We start from the raw sequence: 27,448 nt of genomic DNA, 5'->3' as shown, positions 1-27,448 counted from the left end.
ATTCAGCTGTAGATATTTGTATAAAAATAGTAAAGAAAGGGAAGATACAAGGCACACAGAAAAATCCAACAGCCAAAAAAAAAAAAACAAAAGTACACAATAACAGTGTGACTCCTTGCATGTAGTAAATCATGCCCTAAATCTTGATGGTCTAATATTTTATGAAAAATATGAGAACTCAGAGAGATCCACTGAAGTTAACTGGTAGTATTCTACTGAAGTGATAAAAATTACTTCATATGCCTTTTTTCCACCATTAACACTTAAAATTTTCTATTGTCTTATCCTCTATGTCTTATCATGCATTCTATCTACTATGGTTTGAATATGTGGTATATTCCCCAAAATTTATACATTGGAAGCCAAGACCCAATGTGTTAACATTAATAGGTAGATCTTTTTTGTGGTAATAAAGTCAAGAAAGCAGAGCACATATGAATGGGACTAGAAAGTTTGTGATCTAGAGGGGAGTCATTTAGTTAGACCTTTTACTTTTTGCTACCTGAGGATGCAGAAACAAAAGCACCATTTTAGAAACAGTGACCACGGCCTCACAAGACACCAAGCCAGCTATTGTCTTGATTTTGGACTTGCGAGCTTTCAGAACAATGAGAAATAGTGCCCGTTATTTATGAATTACTTAGTTTTATGGGTTGTTTTTTATAACAAAACAAAATAACCATCCATTTTATCACATTCTCCTAAATTCTTTAAATTGTTCAACACAGAATTGTACTATTTCCCAGAATATATGACAAAATTTACTACCTCTAATTTTAAGTAAATCTAAAATGTGCTCTTTCATGACATCTTTCAGAAAAACCCAGTTACTTTAAAATATTTGAACATTGAGGATTATTTGTTTCTGTCTAAAAAATAATATGTATCAATTTAGGAGTCCTGTTGTCAAGTTAATGTTTTATTTAACAGCCATTATTTTTATTTTCAGTCATTAACAAAATTAAAACATAGCTAGAGAGAAATAAGGTAATATTTGAGAAGACTTTCTTACCTGGAGTTTCAAATGTCGACACCCATAACTTTTAGAATCACTAAAACCAATGTCACTATTATACTGAACTAGTACAACTGTAGTAAATAATCATAAAGCAACTTCATTTTTGTGTTGTACCTAAAATTTTGGGAAGGGCTTACTTTTACTTTTGTCCTTAGATAAGACTACATAGTCAGTAATTCAAATATCCACATTATATAACATTTTAAACTTTCATTTTGATATGAAAATTCCTGCGTTCCTCAGTCCAGGCTTGATTGCTGGTGGGAAGCCTGAAGTTACAGACTAGGGCAGGCTGGATTCTTCTCCATATTGATACTGAGTCTCTATTCCTCCTCGTCAACCATGTGCCTGCTCCTAGTTCTGACTCTTCTTTGATGCATCATGGCTAGGGAATGTAGGTTAGAGGTAAGCAGAACAGCTTTTACTGACAGAGTCTTGAATTGACACCATTACCTTTATCTAGGAGTCTGGGAGATATTTGAAGTTGACTTTCTTATGGTTGCTTTCATGTGTTTTGTCCTCTGGTGACCTATCCCTGCTCTTTCACTTCCCACTAAATTTGCCTTGATAAGAGCGATAGCCTCTTTCCTGACACATCATTTATTCCTCCCTAAATTCCTAAGCATCCAGGAACATTTTCAGATTCCCTCAGTAAGTTATTTACTCCTACAGTTTGCTGCTCTGTATAGGATCCAAAATGTATCTTCCAGGTTTTCTTGTTATCTCTCTCGCATGTGTAATCAGCATTCATATCTTGCTCTTTGAGATTTTTCAGATGAAATTTAAACAATATCCTCCATTTCTACTGTACTCTGTCATCTCAACCTTTTCTTTAGTCTTGAGTTAAGGGACATGATTTTCTTCCCTGTGGTTTGAGGATAGTACATACAAATATCTTTGTCTGATATTCTTCTTGAAGTCACTTTCTACTAAGCCAAGAACCAAACGTAACATCACCTCCCTTTTGAGTATCACTCATAGTATAACTATATCCAAAGAAATTCTAATAATCCTTTTCTGGTCTATTTATACCATGGTTGTCTGCAAAAGGTTATGAGCAACCACTTAAGACTTGCCTCCATTGTACATGTTTGTCCTCTTTGCAATTTACCATTTACTAAACCTGGATCCTTGGCCCACACTTGTATTACAACATTTTGTTATTCACATAATAACATAGGAGATGAGGAATTGGTAGTGATTTTATGAACACTTAAAAAAGGTTTTTCATTTTTTTCATTCAATAAATGTTTGAATAACTTATGTGTTAAATATTATTCTAGGGTGAACAAGCTATATAATATTCCTCTACTTATCAACGCTTACATTCTTCTGAAGATAGGGATAGAATGTTAAAAAGAGAACAAACAGACAAACAATGTTATTTCAGAGAAAGAAGACAAGAGTGACTATATGTAAAAGTGAATAGGTGTTTTTTTTTTTAGGAAAGTGTGTGAAGTCTCCAAGAAATGTACATTTCTGAGAAACTATTTTGATTGAGAATGATGGGATCTGGTTCATATAACAAAAATATATTCATTTTATTATATGTAAGTGCATCTGGTGAACTATGGGAAATGTGCAGTGGAAGTTTCTAGTCCCTCTTCCTCTGAGAGGTGAAAAGAAACTCTCACTTCTTCTATGAAAGCTTTTTTTCTTCTTTTTTTTTTGTAAGCCTGGAGTTTGAACTTAGAGCGTCATACTTGCTAGGCAGGTGCTCTGCCATTTGAGCTCCATCCCAAGCCCTTTTATGCCTTAGTTATGTTTTTAGATAAGGTCTTGCATTGTTTACTTTGCTTGCCTCTGATCAAGATCCTTCAGATCTCTGCTTCTGGAGTAGCTGTGATTTCAGACTTGACTCACTGCTCCTGACTTCTAGGGAAGATTTCTTGATCTGATTCAAGAAGATTTCCCTATCCTCATCTTCAGTAGGTTCCACATAGCTGGCCTGCATTAGGACATTTGTGACCTCATATCAAGACTCTTATTACATTTGTAGACTATTTTTAGTCTCTGGTAATGAGATCGCTCAGAGTTCGCTTTGAGCATCACATCTTAATCACTTGATTTCTGCAGACGTTTCCTTTCTCCAAATAAACTCTTCAAAATGCCTGCTGTTTTGTGCTCATTAACCTGGAATGGCTTCTCTAACTCTAATTTGAAAATTCTCTCCAACATCTGATACTTCAGCTCTGATCAGGATTCTCCAAGCAATAACAATGTCAGGATTTTATACTCTTTCTGGTGTGGGAAAAAAAATAATCAAGTAAAGATTTTCCCCTTTATGTACAAGTATGGACTTTGCCCTCTGACAGTATAGGGTATTTAAGATCCATCCCCAACTTCATTATCTAATCAATTTAAGTGACATAAAGATAAAAAACAGGTTAATGAGTAAGTGAGTAAGTGAAAACATAAATATTCATCAATTAGGCCTTTTTAAAATAATCTTTTCCTCCTCTTACATACGATTGATTTGATATGGGTCTTATGATGAAGATAGCAGCTTATCTTTAAACAAATACAGCATACTAATAGTTCTAAAGATAAGGTTAAAAATCAACAGTGCTTTTCCATTTACTAGATATTAGGTTGATGACCTGTATTCCTAAAATGTTGCAACTTTGAAAGGTTGCATTGAAAGTCTCCTGTATACACAAATGTTGCAATCCAGAGCCAAAGAGCAGCAGCCCCTTTCTTCACTCTTGACAAATGCCATATTCCAGGTATGTATTTTCTTGATAAGTTTTCTGCTCTAATCATACTATTTTTTAATTACTACTGGGTTTAGGATAGCAAATTCAAAAATTTACTTTTTTCCTAAGGGACAAGAGAACAAATTATATACCATCATTGGTAAGTTGAAAATATATTTGTAAATACATATAATTTATGATGTTGAATTTATTCTAAAAAATTGAGGTTCTTTAAAAATGAGCTTGATTGACATTTGCCAGAAGAAAAAGTTTGTGGATGTTCTGGAGTGTCTTATGGTAACATATCATATGGGAACAACATAATATCATATGGTAGAGAATCGTGACAAAGATCTCATGTTGCCTTTTTCCTCCCCCAGAATCCAAGAAGATATTATAGACTGCCAGATGCATCCTGTTACAATGGTTGATTTAATGTGAAAATGTGACTTTCATCAAGAGGCCTCCACTACATGAAATATAGCACAGTACTGTCTCTTACTTTTACTTTTAATAAGCTACTTCAAAATTCTTTAAGTCTCAGTTCTCTGTCAGAATTTAATACTAACAAAGCAGAAAAATTATACTTGACTTGAAATCATCATTTTTTCAAAATACATAACTATGCGAATTGGCATATATTTTGATTAGCAAAATCTTTTTTTTTTAATCCAGAAGAGGTCCCTAAAGTACAAAGACAATCTAAAAACAAGTTCTCTAAGGGTCTAAGCACCGAGTACACTGCATGCCTCTGAGACAGTAACTGTTGTAAAATTAGGCTCTGAAACTTTGTGAACCCCTTTCCCAGAGGAATTTCACAACTGTTGAGCAAAATAAAGTGCGAAAATTCCTGACATTTTAGGATCTATCACCTGGGTTCTGATTTGGATGCCCCAGAGAACTGCATTGGAATGAGGAAGAAATGAACAGCTTGGTTTAAAAGAATAAAAATGTCACTGAGTAGGGTAAACATTGGGGCAAAGTTAGGGAAGGTACAACTATCCAAAGGAATTAGGAAAAGAGCCAGGTTAACACAAAGGAAAATATTTTCAAAGGTGTAAGAATTGCTAAATAAGTGGAGGTGTTCCCTTGACAAAAATATTTTGGTAGGCATATGGATCATGGCACTGGGGAATTCAGGAGCAGATAAAATTTAGACAGCTGCCTTGGTAAGGGGCAGATGGAAATGTTTTGTTTTCTCTCATCAATACCCCCATTTATAATCCTAAAGCAAATCTTCTTGACTATATCTCCAAACCAAATTCCTAACTTTCTATTTCTACTGCTGCCAGTCTTGATCAAGCCATCTCACAGGCACTACTGATCTACCATTGCTCCCTTTAATCACTTTTCACATCTGCCTGGAATGATAGTTTAAATATCTAAATCAGACTATATTATTTTCTGATGTAAAGTTCTTTGAGAGCTTCCCCTGGCATGTAGAATACAAAGTAATGTTTTCTCCTGATCTATAAGGCTAGCTCTCTGTAGTGAGTTGAATGATGCTCTCTTCCCCTAAAGTCCATAACCTAAAACCTGAAACATGCAGATGTGACACTATTTGAAACAAAACAAAACAAACATGTCTTTTCACACATTATTAAGTTGTAGAGATGAGACCATCCCAGATTAAACAGGTGAGTCCTAAGAAAAAAAAAAGGACAAGTGTCCTTATGAAAGACACAAATGAGAGATAGGGAAAAAGAGAACAGCATCTAAAGGTAGATGCAGAGACTGGAATCAAGTAAGCTATCTGTCAAGGAAAACCTGGAGCAAGTAGAGTTCAAATAGGCAACAGGAATTCCTTCCTAGAGCTTTACTGGGGAAAAGCCCTGCTAGCATCTCAACTTCAGATTTCTGGCTTCTAGACCTGCAAGTATTTGTTGCTTATGTCACCACATTTGGGATAGCTAATAATTCTCTGGCCACATTTGCTCCTTTGATGGCCTGATTTAGTCTACTAGACTAGTCCATTTTCTTTTTTACCTCATTATTCTTTAAGAGTAACATGCTCCTTGAAATTCAGAGCCTTTAAATTATCTCTTTTCTGAATATTTTTCCCCCAACTGATTTTTAAGTCTGGGTTCCTTCTTGTCATTTTTGCAGTTATATATCCCTTTTTCTGAGGGACCAATCAAGCTATAGGTTCTTGTTAGTGATTTCTCATCTCATCACTCTTCTTTATTTCACCTCAGTACTTAGGTCTACCTGATCTTTTATTCTTTATTTATTTGTTTATTATCTAACACATAAAACATAAGCTTCAAGAAGTGAAAGGTCTCTGACTGACTGCAGCATGCCCAGTGAATTAAATATTCAATTAATGCTGAATGAGATGGATATTAAGAAGGCATTAATACAGTTTGATAATGCTAAAGATCTCAAAAATTAAGGAGCAAGTGAAGTCCTTCATTACTGAGGATCTGGGATATTGAATATATTATCTTTAAAAAGACTTGGACTTATGGAAAAGGAAATAAGTCCCATAATAGATCCAAGATATATATGGAGAAGTGGTCCTGGGCCCAAACTGGAGCTATTTCCCAAAGTAGTAAAGGGTATAGAGTACTCAGATTAAATTTAAAGTGATGTCATGAGACTGAGTATGAAAGTTAGGTTAGACAGAACATCAAGGATTTGTTCTGCCTATAGGTGGAAATCAGTGCCTATTATGAATTAGAAAGAAGGGCTATGGAAGATGAGAGTCTGGCACAGCCAATGTGAGACAAAGACTATAACTTCCAACTGCTTTGGCAAAGAAAAGACTTAGTTTTCTGATAATCTATACATAATCATTGTCTAGTGAATTCTATCTAAGAGACTAGATCTTTCCTAATAAGGTCAGGGACCCTATTGATCCTGTGTTCTATCAGTAGTATTATCTATATCCAAGTGTACTCTAGCATCCATATCATATTATCTATGAGTAATATGCAGGGGTACCATTCTTGATTATGGCATTATACCTTGTCCACCTTACCAGCAGCTTTGAAGTTTAATGACAATGTCCTAGCCTGACTCAGAAATTAAAGTATGTATGTGATCTGAGGTAAATGAGCATCATCACAAAACAAAATAAAGTGGGAAGACTACATTATATGACTGGAACATCTCTGAAAATATTTTGTTAGAATTAACATCTTGATGAATTTTCCACAAGTGGGAGAGTGATCTAGTGTTGCATCCTTGGGGACTCTTTGTGGCCTTCTTATAATATTAGCTTAATGATAACAGCCAGACACATTGGAATCCAATTCTGAGGTTCATAGGGGCTGTTGAAACATCCTCTCACAGGGTATAGCTTGTCTCATACAAGTGGTTTCAGAATTTTTCATCCCCTCTGACTTTCCCCTAGGTTCTCTGTTGTTATTAGGCATTTTGAAAAGGAAACACAATTGGGTCAGAGAAAAGACCTATACAGTGTTTGTGCCACTGTGCGTAAATGTGGAATAACTATTTACAATTCATGGTAGCATGCTTTGTGTCATTTATCTTTACTTGTGAGGAGAGACTGGCTAAGGCACTCATACTCTGCTGGTCCCGATCCATCCTTCATCACTACACTCATGAAGATAAATAAATAAAGGCCACAGCTATCATGTGTACTTTCAGACCAGAGATTCAGATCAGTTAGAGCAGGAGGTCAACCTGGTGCTATTATTTAAAAATCAATAACACTTTGCGTGTATCTTCTCCTACCCTCACATACCTTGATCTCTCACGTCAAACTAGCACACCACTACCTGCTACAGAGATTGTGCAGCATTTATAATTTCATCTATGTCTATAAATACTCACTTCATTTCAATTTTAAAAATCCATTTACAAGTAAATGCCAAACACAGAGTTCTGCAGCGGCAATGCACTGATTAATGGGATATAGTTTTAATCATCACAGTGATATAATGAAGAGAATGTTATGGAAAAAGCAAGTGGTTAATTCTCTCCCTGAGCAAGTCAGAGGAGAAAGGACTAAGTCAGAATAGAACTATGGAGAAGTGATAATACTTGAGATGCTATATTAGAGGAAGCAGTATGAATGCCTTAGCTTTCTATAATCTACGAATGGTGGTAGTACTGGATTTTAAGTCTATGGCAAAGCACACAGATACTTTCTTTGCTCTCAGCTTGTGGAATGTGCATTAGCTAATTAATAGATAAGACCTCTTTAAAACTCAAAAATCAATTTACTTATTCTGGTTTTAGGTTTAGTTATCTCTCCACAGAAACTGAATGTTTGAAATTAGAAGATTGTGTTGGCAATCAATGTATTGTCTCTTTTTACCTTTGGTTGCTACTTAAAAGATTTATATAACTAGCAGTAAACTAAAAGGGATTTGCACAAATCTGAGAAACTTGACTGGCTACCTAGACACTTCTATGCTAAATGTCTCTCATCGGAGACTTAGTTTGAATCATTAAAAAACACCCATCAACTATTTTGACCTAAAAATTGATACTATCGTATGATACTTTCTAATACATTATGTGGTTTGAAGTAACTTGGCAGCTCCAATTCAGGATGCATTGGTGATTTCTTTACCTATACATAAACTATATTACCAAATAAACTTTTTCAGCCATTATTAAGGAAACACTTGCTGAATCCATACTATGTGGCAACCACTGGACTACATGCACTCAGATGAAATATCTTGCCCATCTCAATAGGGCATGCACTCTAAAGAGGAGGAAAGACTCACAAGCAGTCAAGTACAATGTGACTGTGTAGCACAATGGTTGATAGTTACTCGATAGATGTTCTTATTTTTCCCAAACTGGAGGTAATAGTGAATTGTGTTAAAGAAGCACAACTGTGTAAGTTCATAAAAACATGTAGAATTTTGGAATGATTCATGGCAGTTATACATTGTATGCATGTATGAAAAGGTCATGATGAAACTCATTCTTAAAAATTGTAGGAACAATGAAAAGAGGTGTATAAGAATGAGTAATAGAGGGGGTGAGTATGATCAAAGTGTATTTCATGCATTTATATAAATATAACAGTGAACCTCAATGCACATCATACAGCTAATGTGTGCTAGTAAGAATGTGGAATAGGAGAAAAAAATAAAAAATACCAAAAGGAAATTAATCAATCAATCAATCAATATCTCCTTCCCTCTTTTATCATGATGTTAAAATGCCATGTGAGGCGGAATAAAGGCACAGAACATAAAGAGAGGTTGTGCTGGTTAGCATAGTCAGAAAAGGACTCTTTAAGCTGGTGATATTTAGCAGAGCTCTTACAGAAGTGTAAAAACAAAGTATTTTGTTGAAAGGTGCACCTTTGTCATAAGGTGTATACATAGCTATAGGTCTGTCGTGAAGGAGATTACAGGCAGAAGAAGCATCAAGTACAAGGTTTCCAAGAAAGCACTGTTGTTGGCATGTTGGAGGAACAGTAAGGAGCCTGTATGCCCAAGGTAGAGTAAGACAGTAGTAGTAGGAAAATGAGATCAGAGAAGTAGAAGTGATGCAGAACAAAAATGTAGAGAGGGCCTCATAAGCCACTAGAAAAACATTAATATTACTTTGAGTTACATGAGAAGCCATTGAGAAATGACCAAGAGAAAATATAGTCTTATTTGATTTGATAGGATTATGTCACTCTTTGGAGAGAAGGCTGAAATAGGAAAGGATAGAAGCAAGGAGAACAGAGATTGGACCAGGCTATGGAATACTCCAACTATCCAAAGTAAGAAATGGACCAGGATGTAGCAATGGAGGTATCTAGAAGTGACCAAAATCTTAACATACAGGATTTCCATTGTATAGGTGTTAGAATGTAAAGGTGGTAAGATGTAGAGGAGATAGAGTACAAAGGTGAGAATTATGAGAACAACAAAATAAGTTTCAAGGATGACTTTAATCTGAACTACTAGGAAAATTGCCCTTGGAGTAGTGCTTAGTATATGGTAAGAATTTAAATACTTTGTTGCACATAACAATGAATGTAATTGCAATTATTAAATATCTTTTTTATGGTGAAAGTCATGTTGGAAAAGTTAATGTTTGATGCCTCCAAGTCAATGTCTTACATACATAACTATATATACTCATCTGCAAGGCAGCTAGAGATTTAAGTTTGTCAGTATTCTGTTTGTAGAGAACATTTAAAACTATTACAGGGTTATTTACATAGTGAATATGGATAAAGAAGAGGTACACTGACCAAACCTTAGGGTACTCCGAGTTTCATTGGTTTCATTGTAGAACCAACAATAAGGTTGATCTGAGTGACAACTGAGGTCAGAAAATCAAGAGAGTGGTTTCCTAGGAGTCCAGTGCAGGCTTTTCAGAAAATACAGAGTGCTACTATTTCAGATGCTACTAAATTTTCCCTTGTATGAGAATTGAGAATTGGTACATGATTTAGCAATAAACCAAAATTTTTGCACTTATCATTTATGTACCTTCTCCATACACTATTTGTTACCTACTGCCTTTTGTCAAATTTTTATAAATCCCTGTCTTATAACTCATATTTTATATATCCTACTGAGGGTAGTTAGTGTTTCTTCAAGCCATGGGATTTGGAAGAACTTTTCATGACAGAAAATTCACAGATCATCTCTAAAAACCTTTAATTTTATCCAGTCATACCTGTTTAAAAATAATGTCCACTAGTAATGTATTACTTTGAAACTCAAAAAGCACTTTTATGTAAATTATCTGTTCCAAACAAAACCACCTCACACACTAAAATGTCCAGCTTTGAAGCAAATACATCAGACTATTCTACCTACTAACTTTTCCTTGTGGGAATTAGCCACCAACCCACGTGTCACTCATCCTGTTCCTTGAAGATTTTCTCACCTGCCTCCCTATTTTTCTCTCTTTTTCCATTACTGATAGAATTCTTGTTAATTTTTATATCCATGTAGTTTCTTGATTTCAATTACTGGTTGTGTGGGATTTTCCATCTATGGTTTATCAGGGTTTCCTCTTTGAATAGTCTACACAAGCTGCATTTCTAAACTTGGAATGTAAAGTTCCGTAATTGTGGGACTTAAAGAATATTTATTTTACTTCATTTTGCTCTGCAAAATGGGAGCTATGTCTCCCACCACCTCTTTGTTCCAAGGACTGCATGTCCCTCTTCTTAGATTCCAGTCTTATCCTGCTAGTGCCATAGGAGTGGTAGATAGGGGATAGAATGAGGAATGGGAAGGAAAGGAAAGATTATACATTTTTCTTGTGTTTGGGATGTGGCGAAGAAATCCCAACTGCAGTTTGCAGCAGATGATTGTTTTAAACTCTTAATATCCTACTTGGCTTTACTACTTGAATGTTCTGTTTAACTACTTCCTGTCCATCTTCATAAGGCATTGCCTGATTTGATCTTACAAGGTGGTTATGATCATGGCATTGGTTCAAAAAGAAAATGTGACTTGCTTAAGGTCATGAATCTAGTAAGTGAGAACCAAGTGTAGACTACAGATCTTTTGACTCTAACTGCATTTTTTTATTGGCATTAAAAAATGCATTGTTCAAAATGGCCAGTGGTTACAATAGTTGCCTTGGCTTTCTGCCCAGAACTGTGTTAAAATACAGTGAGAATTCAATAAATATTGTCACCAGTGGTGTCTGTGGTCATGGTGTGGCAGATCAAGAAGTATGCTGAATTGTTGTAATAGACACCCTCTTTTTATTCTTTTCTTTTTTTTTTTTTAGATTGGCAAACACATTACCTATTTACAGCATAGAGACCCCAATGGAGAGCTAGGTGGGTGATGATTCATGCTAAATTGTTCCCACAATATGCTGAACACCACAACAGCAGCTAATGTGAAGTGGCTCATTATACACTGTCAAATCTGATAATAGCAATGACTGGCTTTGCTAGCATGAGCAATTTGTGGGAAGTCAAGCAACTGCAAAACACTACTGAATCTCAAAATATAAGCTGCAATATAATAGAAAAGACATACCCACTGAGTCATATTTGCAAATTTCTTGTACATTTTTCTTTCTTAATTTAAAAACAGTTTTCATGTTCCCAACTTGACTCCAGAGATGAATGTCCTAGGGATTCACTTCTCTTGTGAGTGCTTCCTCCTTAAGTGGGCTCTATGGGCTAAAGATTTTATAAGGGTACTGGAGCTCATGGACACAACTGGAAATGTGGTTCCACTAGGACATAATCCTAAAGCTTTCTATCTTTCCTTCCTCTCTACCAAGCATCCATGTAATACACATAAACCCACTTACCTTTGGCTATTATAACACAGTTTCAATGGGTGGTAATTCTTTCTAATGAGAGCTATGATTAGGAGGCAGCAGGCAGGTTTTGCCCTGTGAGTGTATATCTTTTTGACTCCACAAAATTTTAATGTCCTTGAAGGTAGGTTCCTATTTTTACTTTTCTACTTTGTCTAGTACCAATGATTCATTACTGGTCTTCCATAAATATGTATTTACAAGACTAACGCATGTTTCTAAAAGGTCCATAGTTAAATAAGGGACTGGCTTTTAATCCTCTTACCTTCCTTGTCCCTAGCACAATGCCTGACACACAGTAGGTAGAAAACTACGTGTTTGTATAGTGAAAGTATGAAGACATGAATGAGTCTATCATTCAGATGGTACTCTGTGGTCAAATTAAAGGCTAAGCTAACAATTTCTAACCATCAAAGACAAATTGGTGACTTCAAATAATTTTTCCATAGGCCACCAGGAGTAATGCCCTAAAAGTGGTTGTTTATTTTGGAAGGCAAAAGCTAATCTGAAGCCCTTTTCTTTATTTTTATATTCAAATGCCTATAAAACAGAAAAGCATTGGAGACCTATTTGTTGATCACAAATGATCTATGGGGTAATAATGTGCTTGCTTTTCCAGTTGTGCTGCACTTTGGTGCTATCTTGGGTTTAATTGAAAATAGGCTGTGACCTTGGTTTTGTTCACTGGGCGTGTGGGGGCATAATTGGCATGAAGCCTCTGAAGAACTCTCTTTTAAACGAATGTCATTTGGCTAATTTGGGGTTCGCCTGAGGGAAATAATGTGTGAAGTCTTGTAAATATAATACACATTTTATTTGCATGATATTCACATGAAGTTAATGATTTTTTTTTAAATAAGCTTTTTATTTTGCAATACCAATTTGTTGATTCCTACATTCTATCAGTATGATAATAGTATTGTCCCTAACAGTCTCATGTTTCATCATAATTAAATAAACAGCTTGTGAATTGCAGTCCAAAAAATGTCTGTGTTCCACTCTTAACTTAAGGGGTTGCCATAGAAACCGTGGGCAGCAAGTTTAACTGACATTTATTGGACTTGAAGCTATATGCAGCATTGATATCTTTCTGCTTTTCTCTCTGTCACTCTGTGTATGTCTTCTTTCTTCATTTAACCCTCCCAAACCTCACTCCTCTTTAGTTCCCTCACCCCATTCTTCCTCATCTCTCTCTTATTAGCATTGAGGAAGTAATTTGGACTCAGTTAGATTTAACAAATGCAATAATACTAAAATAGACCCTGATACTTAAGTGTAATTGTTTTATTAGCTGGAAAAGCTTTTCCTCAAAAAATTGGTAGTGAAGTTTGCCAAGATTGTACATGTTGGTAAGCAGGAATCTTTGACTGCCAGGTAGAAGTTTGTTGTCAATATATTATGGTTCCACTTCATCCCCAGCTATATCTTTTTCTTGATTGATTCAACCCAGACTGATGTTTCTCTTCAGTCCTATAGAGCATAACAACATGGTGCTGATCACAGTCTAAGAAAATGGAGGCAGGTATTTAGGACAAATGAAGCACACTATATACTGAGTACCAGATTTTTGATAGATATTTTCTTATGTATCCCTTACCAGGCAGTGTATGGAAGGAAAATGAACCTGAAAGTGGTGGGTTTAAGTGTACACCCCAATCCAGCTGTCTCCAAACTTCGTGTTGATACTTAAATGTACCATTTTGGTTTCTCAAGAGAAAAATAAATGTGAGCACTTCTAAGAAATGGAGTTTTATTAAGATTGGAGATGATAATTCAGCTAGTACATTATAGTAGTATTGTTTCTCTCCCTGCTTTAGGAACAAGTTACCAAAAGAGTAAGTCATTTATCCCAAATGTACACAGGTAATAGTGTACATATATGACATAGTGGTTTAAGGGGAAGATTTAGATTGACATGGGATCTGTTACTAATTGTGTGATGGGGTAGGTCACAAAGTTATAGGGCATCTATCTGGTTTCTCATCTGTATTTCAGGGTAAAGATTACTACTTCTCAGGACTGTTATGAAGAATCAATAAAACTGTATATCTAAGTTACTTAGTGCTTGCCATATAGAAATCTCACTGTGTTTTTTTTATCTTTTTCATTTACTCCCTCAAATTTTCTAATTTTTTTGGTTAATATGGATTTAGTCAAAAAGTGATCAATCTCTAAAGTCTACCTAATATCTATAGTTTAGAATTATCTCACAATTCATAAACCATCTCATGCTATCCTGAGAACAATAACAAAGATAACAACACACATTCTGTAAAAGTCAGAAAAAGCAGGAGCTTGAGAGTTCTTAGAGGCAGAATCCCAGGAGAGTGACTCAGAAACCTGAGTTTACCAAGTTCCTTAAGGGTTCTTTTCATAATTAGAATTCTTAAGTCCATTATTCTTAATTTGGATCCTCTGTTCAAGAGTTTAAGGCTGTACTCCAGCAGATACACGTTCCTTCAAACTCACCTTTCTAATGAGCATGAGAGGAAGAAAGGAGAGGGCAGTTACAAAGTCCACCCCGCACAAGCCGTGTTTAGGTGTCCTAGAGGAACTCATTGAAATGAACTTATTAGTTCCAAGAGTTGATGAAACATTGATTTTGCCTAGCAATATGTCTAGATGATGATGATTGGCGAGAAGAGGAGAATTGGGGAAAAAAAAATCTGGAAGGATCTCTGTACCAGTCGGAAATGTTGTTGCTGAATGGAGACATTTGCTGAATAATTCCCCCATTTTTGGTCATTGGGGGGAACAAAGAATCACTGATTCCAATCATTTCCATTATCTGACATGTCATCATGAAGATTTCCTTATTATGAGTTAATTTAGAAGTTACTAGAATATAGAAATAAGAAGTAGATCAAGGACAAGAGTCTAATAGAGCATGATTACTGATGAAAGTTGTTACACACACACACACACACACACACACACACACACTTGCCCCCAGGCATACACACACATGCATAGGGTTAATCAGAACAGACGTCTCTTCAAAATTTTTTTCCTTTTATTTGTTTATCTTTTATTCATATGTGCATAAAATGTTTGGGTCATTTCTTCCCCCTCCCCCCTCCCCCGTCCCCTCCCTTACCTACCCTGCCCCCTGTCTCTCCCTCCCACCCCCTTGCTATCAGGCAGAAACTGTTTTGCCCTTATCTCTAATTTTGTTGACATCTCTTCAAAATTTAACCATTTTGTGGCTGAAAGAACTCATCTTGCAGAGAAAATATTGTTGTTTTTTTTTCTGTTTTGTGCCCCTACTTGACTTACTAGGATATTCATCCCTTGCTAAAAGAATTATTTTAAGCCATGTAGTCCATTTTGTGGGTGTCGGTCAAAGGTAAATAACACAATGTCTAAAGCATTCACCTAACCAACAAACACAGCAGTGTGTCACATGTGCTGTGGGCATGTGAACAAGCCATGGTGCCTGGGAAGCCCCTCTGTTATGGAACTCTTTGTTTTGCCAGGATTCCTCACGTTTGTAATATGGCACAAGGTACCATTTCCAGATTAGTGAAGCTGAATGTTTTCTTCTTAGATAAAAGTTAGTTGTTCATAGACGTTTTTATATTTTTCTTCCATGCTCTAATGGATCAACTTGGTAGTCTGTGGGTCAACGACAGTGAGTAAGAAAAGGAATTTCCTCTGAGTGCTCTGGAGCAGGGTCAGCAAACTTTTTCTACTGGGGCCAGATAGCATATAGACTAGCTTTGCAAGCCATAGTGCCTGTCATAACTATTCAGCTCTGCATTTTATTGTAAAAGAAGTCTGCAGACAATAGAAATGGGCATAGAAATGTTGCAATACAACTTTATTTACAAAAACAAATGCCAGGCCAGATTTTACCTGTAGACAGGAGTTTCCCTAATGCTGGTAGAGTTTTCCTTATGTCTCTGTTCCCCTTTCCAGTTTTGTTGACATGGCCATTGAAGTTTAAAAAATGGGACTTGGAATACAATATTGACAACCATACTATACTTTGCTCTCATTTTCTGGATTTTACTTTTTCACACTTATTTTTCATTAACCTTTATCTTTCTACTATTCCTTTAACATGGAAAGGACAGATATCTTGTCTTTACTTTATAGAATGGTAGAGAAAGTTTAAGTGACTTGCATTATTTTCACTCAAGCGCTGTAATATCCATGTTAGAATTTGGCTGTCAACCTTGTGCTTTTTAAAATTGAATTATTCTTTCTAAAAATGCATGCTTCAGAGCATAAAGACAGATGGTGGGAGAATGAAGTGTAAAAGGAATTTTATCATCCATACCAAAGAAAAGTAGGTCAATTACCAATGGTTTAAATAGGGGTATGCACTATTTTTCCTGTTTCTAATCCTTTAAGATACCATGAGGGACCTGATTCCTTGTTACCTTTCATGTATATATCTAACTTTTGCCATGATATATTTTTTGCTAATAATATATCATAGAAAATGAATACAGAAAAATACAGTTCTTATTTCCATGTTACTATGTTAACTGAAGTTTGTTAATATTAGAACTGAGTCCATATTTTGCAAGATTCCATGGTAACTGCAGGCAAACATGGGAAGTATGTAACAAGAGAACTTGGTTCCAATAAGTACTATCTATGGTCAACAAGGCATTGAGCAAAATGTGGACAGCTCTAAGAAAATAAAAATGAATCCAATTTTCAATGTCTGCATTTGTTGAATAATTACCTCTTTTGTGGTCATTAGGGGGGAAACAAAGAAATCACTGATTCCAGTCATTTCCATTATCTGACATGTCATCACCAAGGTTTCCTCATTATGCAATGTTAACAGTGCTGAGGTTACTTTAAACTAGTTTCCAGTTCCAATTACAAGGCCATCCCTGTTATCTGCATTCTGATTAAATGATGTTGCCTGGAAATCACAGAAAGAGTCTACTCTGTTTCCTCCCCTTGTTCAGATCTCATAAAAACAGACTCAATTAAAGAGAGTTTCCTTATCAGGTTTTTGTGGGTCATTTTGGTGAATTTGTTAAACTCTTAAGCCATGCTAAAAATTGGAAGGCTATAGCTCTAAGAGATTCAGTAGGGTTAAGGACTAGATATCCAGGAGCCTCCAACCACAGGTCAGATCAAGAGAGTTAGCAAAACACATAAAAGAGTCTCACAAAGTGAGAATTCCATATCAGGGATATGAAAATCATGATATTATGTTAACTTGTATTTTAGATTATATAATAGCTTATTCCCAGACCTCATTATTTTAAAGCTTGTGTATAAGATGTCACTTTGCACCTCCTGCCTGTGCTCATGTTTACTTTTAAGCACTCCCCATCCAACCCCTGTCTATTTTCAAGCTCTCTTTCACATCTTTTTGCTAGTTCATGTCTTTATAGTGAGCTCCTATAGCACTCTTTACATTGTCCTCTAGTGCTTTTCACTATATTATAATTCCTTGCTTACTCATTTATGAATTGTATTATATTATGGTATCCTGAACCAGAGACACTTGGCCCTAAGTGTTGAGAAGAGAGTACTTTGCTTGGCTCTTAGTCGACAGTCAACAAATATTACAAAAGGAAATGCCTGTTTTTCTCTCTTTTGGAATACTTGAAATTTTGCTCATTGAGATCTACATGTCCTACCATTCCCCAAGTCTATATGGCCTGCAATGACTCTTTGAACCTTGCAAGTTCTTTCTGAAAATCCAGACTACTTATAGTTATCCACAAAATCACACACACTTGCTCATTCACTGTAATGTCATGACATTGGTTATGACCATTATTCATGCTAGGATTATTTTAGCACACTGTTTCAAATGATCAATGATGGGGAGTTACAGAACTGAGAGTTCCCTCTAGATAAAGTGTTGGTGAGTGTACTTAGAATCATATATCATTAGAGTTGCAGTTATTAGAGTAGAATTCCCTTGCTCAGCACCCTACTATACTATGAATCCTAGACATTCTAAAATGTTTTTGGTTATTGCCTTGGAAATTAGGGCTTTGAACTCCTTCAATAACAAACAAGAAAGTAAGTACTTGTAAAACATTGGAAGGTAGTTTTAAAATCTGAATGACTCCTTATGCATGGGTGTATTCTCTTTAGATTGCTTTGCATGGTAATTTAAATTGCATTATTCATTACAAAACTCTATATACCTTTTGGGTGTTGGTTTGTTTGTTTTCAGCATATAAAGGCAATGATGACCTTGGCACAGGATATTTCCTAAGGATTAATGATCAGTTGGGGGTTAATGACTATCAATTCCTACCAGCTAGTCATCATCAATCAAAGAAAGCAAGGCCATTAACTGCACTACCCACTTTCCAAAATCGAATCCTACTCTGGCATCATTGTTAAAGGCTTATGTTCCAGATGAACTTGTTAGATTTTTTGAAAGCTTCATTATTTACTTGCTCTGTTATTAACCTGGACAGAAAACAGAAATATACAAAGAAAATAAAAGAATAAAAATTACAGCTGGGTATAATGGTCGTGCCTGTAATCTCTGCTGGAGTGGAAGGCATAAGTAGGAAGATCATGGTCTGAGACTGAACATGGGCAAAAGATTCCCCATCAGGAACTATCTCAAAAAAATAACTAAAACAAAAAAAAGGCTGAGGGTGTAGCTCAAGTGAGAGAGCTCCTGCCTAGCAAAGATGAGGACCTGAGCTCAAACTGTATTACCGTGCACACACACACACACACACACACCAGTAACAATTAGTTTCTGTGGCCCTACTGGAGAACATCATGAAGGAAAAAATGATTTTCCAATTTTAATTAACATAATTTGGGATTCTGAGCCTTTTTTATTAGTTTTTCTCTATCAGCCCCCTTTTAATCAGAAAGCCTAGAGAGAACCATCCTATTGTGCATCCTGACAGACTAAAATATGTGCCCATTTTCTGTAATTTAACTTTTCTTCAACACTAGATATATAGGGTATTTTTGTAGGTGGAGTTTCTTACTGGAGTTTTGATTATGTTTTTAAATGGAATATTATTTTTTTCATTTATTCCTGACGTACAGGTGTTTTCACTGATACAAATAACCATAATATTTTCTCTTGCTTTTTTTGCAGTACTGGGGCTTGAACTCAGGGTTTTCATACTTGCTAGGCAGGCACTCTACCATTGGAGCTATTCTGTTACTTGGCATGATATTTTCTCTTTGGCCTCAAATGTGGTCACCTAAAACATGTTGATAGATTTAACATGAATGTAATAGAAAAGGTATCTGTGCAGTTTCCTTTGAGGAATAAACTGTAGCAAAATGAAGGAAAGTTCTATAATAGAAAAGGTCACATTTCTTCCCCATTGAAGAAGCTAGGGACCTTATTTTAACATTTTAAATACTGGTTCTTTTGTTTTCTCCCTCTGATGATACTGCTGTTCAACTCAGGTCCTTCTGATAGCTAGACAAGCACTCTACCACTTGAGTTGTGCTGCCAGTCCTTTTTTGCATTAGTTATTTTTCCAGAGTGTCTAGCTTTTTTTCCTGGCCAGCCTCAAACTGTAATCCTCCCACTTATGATGCTTGAGTGACTAGGATTACAGTAATTTGCTAATACATCTGGCCTGTTTCTTGCATTGACACAAATTCCTTACAGAGTGATAAATTTTCCTGAATATCAATGTTTAACATATAGGGTAAAGATCTTTGTCACTAGGGAAGACTGCATCCCAGGACCTTTTCCAATGAACATTTGTCTTGAAGAAATCACTCAGGATCTGGGCTTAGTCCTTAGGTTTTTACTCTCAGAAATTTGATTTTGGTAGCTCATCATCCAAAGTTTGTAAATGTGCTTGCTAAATACATATGTGACACATAGAGCAACATGCCAATTCACAGCCCAGCATGGTGGCTCATGCCAGTATTCCCAGCCACTTGGGAGGATCCGAATTCAAAGCCAGTGTTCAAAGTGCTAAAAAGTGTTAAAGACACCACCATCTCAATTAATATACTGGTTGCGAAGGTGTGTGACTGTGGTGGAGGTGTGTACCTGTGGCCCAGCTACATTGGTAGGGAGTTTATGGTCTATGACTGACATGGGGAAAAAAAATAAATAAATGAAACCAAATAAAAAGTTGAGGGCATGGAACAAGTGATGGAGCACCTACCAGTAAGTGCAGTGCCCTGATTTCAAATCTCCGACCAAAAAAAAAAAATTAATGAAAATTCACTAAATTTTATTTTATTTATTGTTTTATTATTCATATGTGCATACAAGGCTTGGGTCATTCCTCCCCCCCTGCCCCCACCCCCTCCTTTACCACCCACTCCGCCCCCTCCCTCTCATTAAATTTTAATGAGAACTATAAAAGATCCTCAAGCATTCCGGTCTGTCAAATCTTTCTTTGTGCAGAATTTAAACTTTGTTGAAGTCATGGATCTCTGTGAGGATGTACTGATAAAACTTATGAATAATCTTTCCATCCAAAAGCACAATCATATTTTAAATAAAAATTTGTATATGATTTTAAGAGACTCACATATAGTTTGAAATTAACTTATGAAGTACTTACAAATCCATAGATTGCAGTATACACTTTCATGGAAAAACAAATAACAACTAAATAAGGTTCTGATGAGAAGTGAAACTGAGAACCTCAATGTATAATTCACATTACTTTTATGTCAGATTACAATCCTTAAAGTATCACTAGTTCCCCATACAAGGACTCCAACTCTCATCAGGACTAAACAAAGAACTGAAATAATGAAAACAACATTTATACAGTACTGGCTATATACCAGACACCATGCTAAACCCTTCTCTAAAAAATCAACATATGTATATTACAGGAAGCTTTACACATGAGCACTATATAAGTTTGTATAGCTAAGTTTTTATGAGTTTTTAACAGTCAGTCTGTTTTGAAGCCATTTCTTCATTCTTTCTTTCATACAATACATATATTTGATTGACATGATATTTCTGGCACTCTGGGTAGAGCATTGGTAAGGATAGTTTTTTACCCTTAGTAGTTGTTTACAGTCACCTCGTTGTATCCCAAATTTTGGTAACTTACTTCTTTCCAATCTTAATTAATATATAAATTTTTGTCTGTGTGTGGAGGTTGGTAAGGACTAATAATTGAGTTCCTTCTTTAGTGCTGATACTGTTATATATCACATATAACTTTTTGGTAAATATATGGATTTTTTAATCAATAGACCTTATTAGTCTATTATTATGAAATTACCATATTAATTTGGTTTTCTGACAATCAGTTGAAATATGGGATGCACTCACTAATTCAATTCAGCAAATATTTACTGAATACACATCATCTAATTCCAATCTTCAAGAAGTTTATGAATAAGTAGGATGAATACCTCCTCAAACATTAATAGTCACAAATAGATTAGGTGAAGTGCTGCAATCCTGACTTTACTTTTAAGGGACGGAAGGATTAGTAAAATTGATAAAATACAGTAGCATTATTCATTATAAAATTGGTTATGATGGAAAAATCAGAAGGGGACATTGTTGACCAAAAATTAGGAGGAAGGGGTGAAGAGGAAAAGTAGGTGCTATATTTTTAGAATGAGGAACAGAATGCACCTGTGACTTTGCTAAGAAGAATCCCAGGAGATAAGACTGGGAAAACAGGTTGCTTCAGCACCATGGAGTGTCTTACATGTCACACTAAGGTACTGGCTTTCAAAAGGACAGTTTTGTGGCCCAGGGGACATTTGTCAATATCTGGATTTTCTGTTTTCATAATTGGAGGTGCTACTGGCATTTAATGGGTAGGGTCAGTAAGGAATATAGCATTAATTCCTTTGACAATGAAGAACTATTAGTGAGTTACAGTTTTTTGAATTATTGTCTAGTTCCCTGTGTGCCATAGTAAGTCTGCAAAGTGTTAGTTTGAGAATCTCCTATGAGAAAAGTATAAAAAGAAAATACCAATATTAAAAATAAAGAATAACACGTATTAATCATTTGGTAACTTCTAAACTGGAGCAAAGAGAAAAAATAAGAAAAAAAAGGAAAGTGAAAGAAGTGACACTTGCATTCACTGGTCAGGCTCTCTTAAAGGGCAATGCAAGCATTGTTCTAAGAAGCACATGTACAGTACTTGGGAATTCTGATTGCATAATGTGAAGAATGAAATATCAAGGAATATTTGGAGCTTCAAGTCTTGAGGGTTTTTCCTTTGGTTATGCATTTTGCTAAAGTAAATAGCTGCTATAAAAATACAAACATACAGCTGAACACCTCAAATCCAACCATATAATTTGAGGAAAAAGTTAGTCATCTATATTTCATATTTTCAAAAATACTCAACTTCAAAAATTGAACATGATGAAAAGAATTCATAAATAGTTGGAAACCTCATGCCCGGCATGCTTGTTTCTCGAGCATCATAAGAGGGCGAACAAGCAGGAAGGAAACTAATTTTTATTTTTAACCCTGCCAAAAGGTGACTGTATTTCTTGGTCCAGTTTTTTTTTTTTTTAATCATGAAATGGATTTGAGTTTTTTCTTACTCACAAGGTTGGAGCTGCTACAACCTCCTTCAGTTCCTTGACTGTTCTAATTTGTTTTGTTGGATTGTGATAGTAGAATTAGAAGATCTCTTTTCACCAAGGATTTTTAAACTAATGGCTCCAGTGGGTTCCAGACGTAGGCGTGTTGTGATCAAGAGGGCCTTCATTTTAAAGGGCATTTGCAGAAAACTTCACTTCGTGACTATAGGAATTATTTTTTTCTGCCAATAAGTATGGTTGAATCCAATATAGTGAAAGTCAAACTTTCTCTGTTCTGAGGTATAGATAGGTATCATGTGAAGGGGAAAATTATAAAAACAACTTATGTGTCCTCTTCAGAGAAACTTTCAAGGTAGTCATGTTATTTTAGGCACATACAGCAGAGGGCATTGTTTGGTCAAACAGAAAATAAGGCTGCTACTGATAATAGATGAAAAGGGAGAAACAGGGAAAATCTCTTCTACTATACCCACTGTGCCCAAAATACAAACAAAAAGAGCAAGAAAACAGAGAAATGGTATTTAAATTGCTTTGTTCTTCCAGCTTTTCTTTGTAGGAAACACGTCTATGAAAGAAAATACAAACCAGACAAATCTCAATTCAGAAACTGATGAAATTCTTACTACATGAATGGGGCTCTACTAGTGCTAGGGATCAATTAGCACATTTAATAGCACATGAGTCTTCAATGAGCAATGGATTTACAGCATTACCTGTCCATTATTTGCTTCTTTCACTTGAACCCTCATGCACTTAACAAATATTTGATATGTGTTTTTTTTAGTAAATACTACTAAATAAAATAGATAAGCATTCCAATGAAGTATAACAGGCAGTAAGAAAATAAACATCCGAGCATATCAGAAAAATAGCTAATCATACTAAGTACTTTGATGAAATTTGAATATGATGATTTATTATATATGATAGAGGGAATACTGTAGTCTGAATGATCAAAAAGTACTTTCTGAGAAGGTAAATTTTAAAGAGAATTCTGAATGTCAGGGGAAACCAACCATGAAAAAAATCAGACTATTTTGCCTGCAAAGGGACTGCTACTACCAACATCCTAACAAGAATAACTAGCTTGAACCATTTGAGGAATGAGTAAAATGGTCAACAGAGATGAAGAAAGAAGGGGGGGTTAGGAAAAGTTGAAAGATGAAAGAGGTAAGCAAGATTCAGATCATTTAATTGGAGACTAATCTAGTTTGCATTCTGTTCTATAAGACTATGGAACCAAAACAAGCATTTCAGCATAATTATATTTTTAAAATTCACATTAAATGCTCTCTGAAGAATTAACTATGGTTAAGCAATTGTGACTTCAGAGAACCTGACAAGAAGGTATTTCAGTGGTCCACGTTAGAAATGAAGATGACTTGCTCAAGAAAGAGAGAATGAGGAAAGATAAAACGTTATGTTTTTGAAATAGTTTCAGAATAGTGTTGTACTGAATGTGAATTTAGAAAAGGAGATGTCAAGGAAGAGTCTTGTACTTTTGCCTTGAGCAACTGGGTGTGTGGAGTGGTATTTATGGAGGTGCATGGAGAAGTTTGGGGATTTGTCTTTAATATATGCTATGCTGTTTAATTTGTGCAATCCTCATAATGTCTGTTAATCAAGTGCTAGCATCACTACCACTTAAGGATGTGTGGCTCAGAGAAGACAGGGTTTTCAAAGATTGAACAATTAGTAATAGTAAATTAATCTTCCAACAGAAGTCATTTCCCTCTAAATCTGGTTTTTGTTCCACTAACTACTACTGATATAGACTGAACATTCTTTCTAGGCTTCAACATTCTTCCATGTTGGAAAGAGAACCAAAACTGAATGCATGTTTCTTGTCCGTTTGTGCAATTTACCACAGAACAAAAGAGCAGCACTGTAGATCAGAGATGCCCACTTCTTGAATTGAAGATCACAATTTTTCACAATGATGTCTTGTTCCCTTGGTACACACTGTTTTTTAATGTGACCACATACAAAAGCTAATTTTAGCTTCCTTGGTATTTAACGATCTTCAGGATTTTAATTAGGGTGAATTAATTTGAGATTATACATGTCTCAGTAGTCAATTAGCTCCATTCAGTTTTACAGTAGTTCTAGGGACTTAGATTATTGAAGTCACTTAATTTTTCATCCACCAGTTTTCTCTCTTCTTGAAGCAAATCTGAACTCTTCAGCCAGGCATGCAGCAATCCTCAATTGGAACAATTTTATTGTCTAAATTCTGCAGTATAAGTGTCCTCTATGCACATTAAGTTTTCTTATTTTGACTCCTCTGCTTTTAGTCATTCTCATCTCTTCCACTACTCTCTGCCTCTATACAAATATATACTCCCTTAAAAACCCACATAAATTCCCAAATCTTCTTCCAAAACTTTGCAATTAGTTTGCCTATATTGATTTCTGACAGTGTGACAATTTCACACGTTGAAGTGAATTAGAGCCTATGTGCATATGTACATTTTTCAATTGTGCATATGAATTGAGCTTTGCATTACAGCTCCAACAAGATTAGAATGTTCCAGTTTCGTGCCTGATTTAGTTCTTTTATAATCCTTATTATATACTCCAGAACATAAAACTGTGTGGACTGAAATCACATGGATTTTCTTTTTTTTAATGTGTGTTCTCTCTAGTAATTATTTCTGGTCATTTAATGATACTGTAATATTGTCATTTCTAAATACTAAGCACATATCCTCCTCCTGTAAAATAAGCCTTCTAAGACATGAAAATGCAAGCTGAGTGCCATTAGCTAGTAATCCTAGCTACCTGGAACCCTGAGATCAGGATTGCAGTCTGAGGCCAGCCTGGGCAAATAGTTTGCAAGATTCCATCTCCAAAAATAACCAGAGCAAAATGGACTGGAGGTATGGCCCAAGTAATAGAGTGCTTGCTTTGCAAGTGCAAAGCCCTGAGTTCAAAGCCCCACCCCACCAAAAGAAAAAAAAATGCAGAGTCAAATTTTTATTCTACTAGAATCAAAACTTCCAAAATCCAAACTTTTTTTTGGAAACATTGTAAAGTCAGTGTGTTCAGCCAAGCAGTTGCCTATTTACTTGACAGGTTGAGTCCCAGGCTTACAGTAATTTAAATATTGTAGCATTTCTATTACATTTACCTAGAGGGCCAGCCCTGGGCACATTTACAAAACAAGATTATTTTTCCTGAAAATCTTAGAATTAGCTACTTCTCCACAAAGAGGGGGAGAAAACTTTACATATTTGGAAGATTAGTTTTAAAATGGGAAAAAATTAACTATGTTAGGAAATATTTATAAAACAAATTTGATTTGAGATGGCAAATTATCCAAAGGTAATAGTGTTATTCAGTTTGTTCCTTCTCCTTTTCTAGAATTCTTTAAAACATGAAAAGATATTGAGATAAACTATATTGCAGCTAAAAGTCTTCTTAGCATGAGGGAAATAAGCTACAGCATCTTTTTTATAAGCAAATCATGCTGTCTTAATGTGCTTGCTTTGGAAGATCCCAGCTTTATAATGGTATAAGAAAGCAGAATTTTTCCACTGTCCTACTTTTTTTTCTTTTCAATTGCTCTGAAGAAGCATGTGCACACGAGAGAGAGAGAGAGAGAGAGAGAGAGAGAGAGAGAGAGAGAGAGAGAGAGAAAGAAAGAGAGAAAGAGAGATGAATATGCTGCATGAGGCTAGTTTTGGCTGCATATAACCAAGAATAATAAAAAAAAATTCTCAGTGAAAAAATTAATGGCTTTATGTAACAAGAAAGTCCAGAGGAAGAACGCTTGCCAGATTCATTAATTTAACTGCTTATCATAAACTTAAGATTTGTGGTAAATTCTTCCATTTTTCTATTTTTTCCTTCCTTGCCATATGAGCTTCATTTTAAAGCTGGCTCTCCTTTTGGCCACAGGATGGCTGCAGTGGCTGTAGGTGTTTTATACTCTCAACAATGTTCAAAAATAGAATGTAGAATTACATATTCCCTCCATGCTTTTCTTGTTATTTTGGGGAGGAAAACATTCTCCGAAGTTCCTCTGCTGAATTCCCCTTACATCTCACTGGCTAAATTTTTTCACATGGCCAAAATTTACCTGTCTTTGACAACAGGAGTGTCTCTTAGACAAGAGCCCAGAAAATTACAGTCCACTGCAGCCTTACCTATTTTTTTGTGCCCCAGGAGCTAAGAATATTTTTGAATTTTTAAATGGTTGAGGAAGATTAATATTTTGAAAGTTGTGACAATTATGTGAGACTCAAATTTCTGTTCCCATAAATAGTTTAATTGGTACACAGCCCTGCCTGCTCATTACACCTTGTCTATGGCTGCTTTGATGGCAGAATTGATACTGTGGTTTCAATAAGAGACTATTAAGGTTTGCAATGCCAATATTTAATATCTTCCCCTTTTCAGAAAGGTGTGCCTACTCCAAGCTTAAACAAAATTCTATTCACCCATAAGCACTTAATCACCTTCTCCAAGAGCATATAATGTACCATGATTTTAGAGGAGTAAGTTTCCCTGAACCAATAAAAAGAAAAACGTAAAGGGTTAGGAAGTTGGGTAGGTAGTGGAGCAGAGATTCGGATTAAGGTTCAAGCATAGTTTAAATGAATACCTCACTTTCCATATGATAAAGCACTAACTCCTAGAATATTTCTGACACAACCTGTTGAAAGTAGAGTTTAATGCTCATAAGGGTGAGCACCACCTCAAAAATGTTTGGCAAGTCTGTGCATGCAGCAGTGAGAATTTGGTCATAATTCATTGGCAATAGTATATTTGAGTTTAAGAAAAATTTCTATTGTGGAATTTTTAGTACTGCATTAGATTAGGACACAACAGCATAGCTTTGGTGAGCACAGAAAGATGAGGTGAGAGATTCAATGAATCCCACAGCAGGTACCTGTGAGGAAACTCTCCAAAAAAATGTTGAGGAATCCTGGGAATTTCCTATAAGACTCAATGAAATCATTTTCTGTGACAGGAGAGTCCCCAAAGAAGAGATGCTAATAAGTTTTGGAAGAGCAAGGTCATGTTGATA

General features: G+C 35.6%; 1 protein-coding gene across 14 annotated transcripts in view; it reads left to right on the top strand.

Moving 5' to 3' along the window:
- Lrrc4c (leucine rich repeat containing 4C) overlaps positions 1-27,448 on the top strand; it is a 1,195,224-nt gene that overhangs the window by 1,155,293 nt on the left and 12,483 nt on the right. The window contains exon 2 of one of the 14 annotated variants that reach the window (XM_074044627.1): positions 4,095-4,202. The exons of the other annotated variants lie outside the window; for them this stretch is intronic. The gene's annotated coding sequence lies outside the window, so the exon portion shown is untranslated. The remainder of the gene's footprint in view (positions 1-4,094; positions 4,203-27,448) is intronic. 14 annotated transcript variants of the gene reach the window in all.

The sequence above is a fragment of the Castor canadensis genome, chromosome 1 (genome assembly GCF_047511655.1).
Source record: "Castor canadensis chromosome 1, mCasCan1.hap1v2, whole genome shotgun sequence".
Lineage (NCBI taxonomy): Eukaryota > Metazoa > Chordata > Mammalia > Rodentia > Castoridae > Castor > Castor canadensis.
Note: the sequence above shows the minus strand (reverse complement) of the source record. Positions and strands in the feature narration are given on the sequence as shown.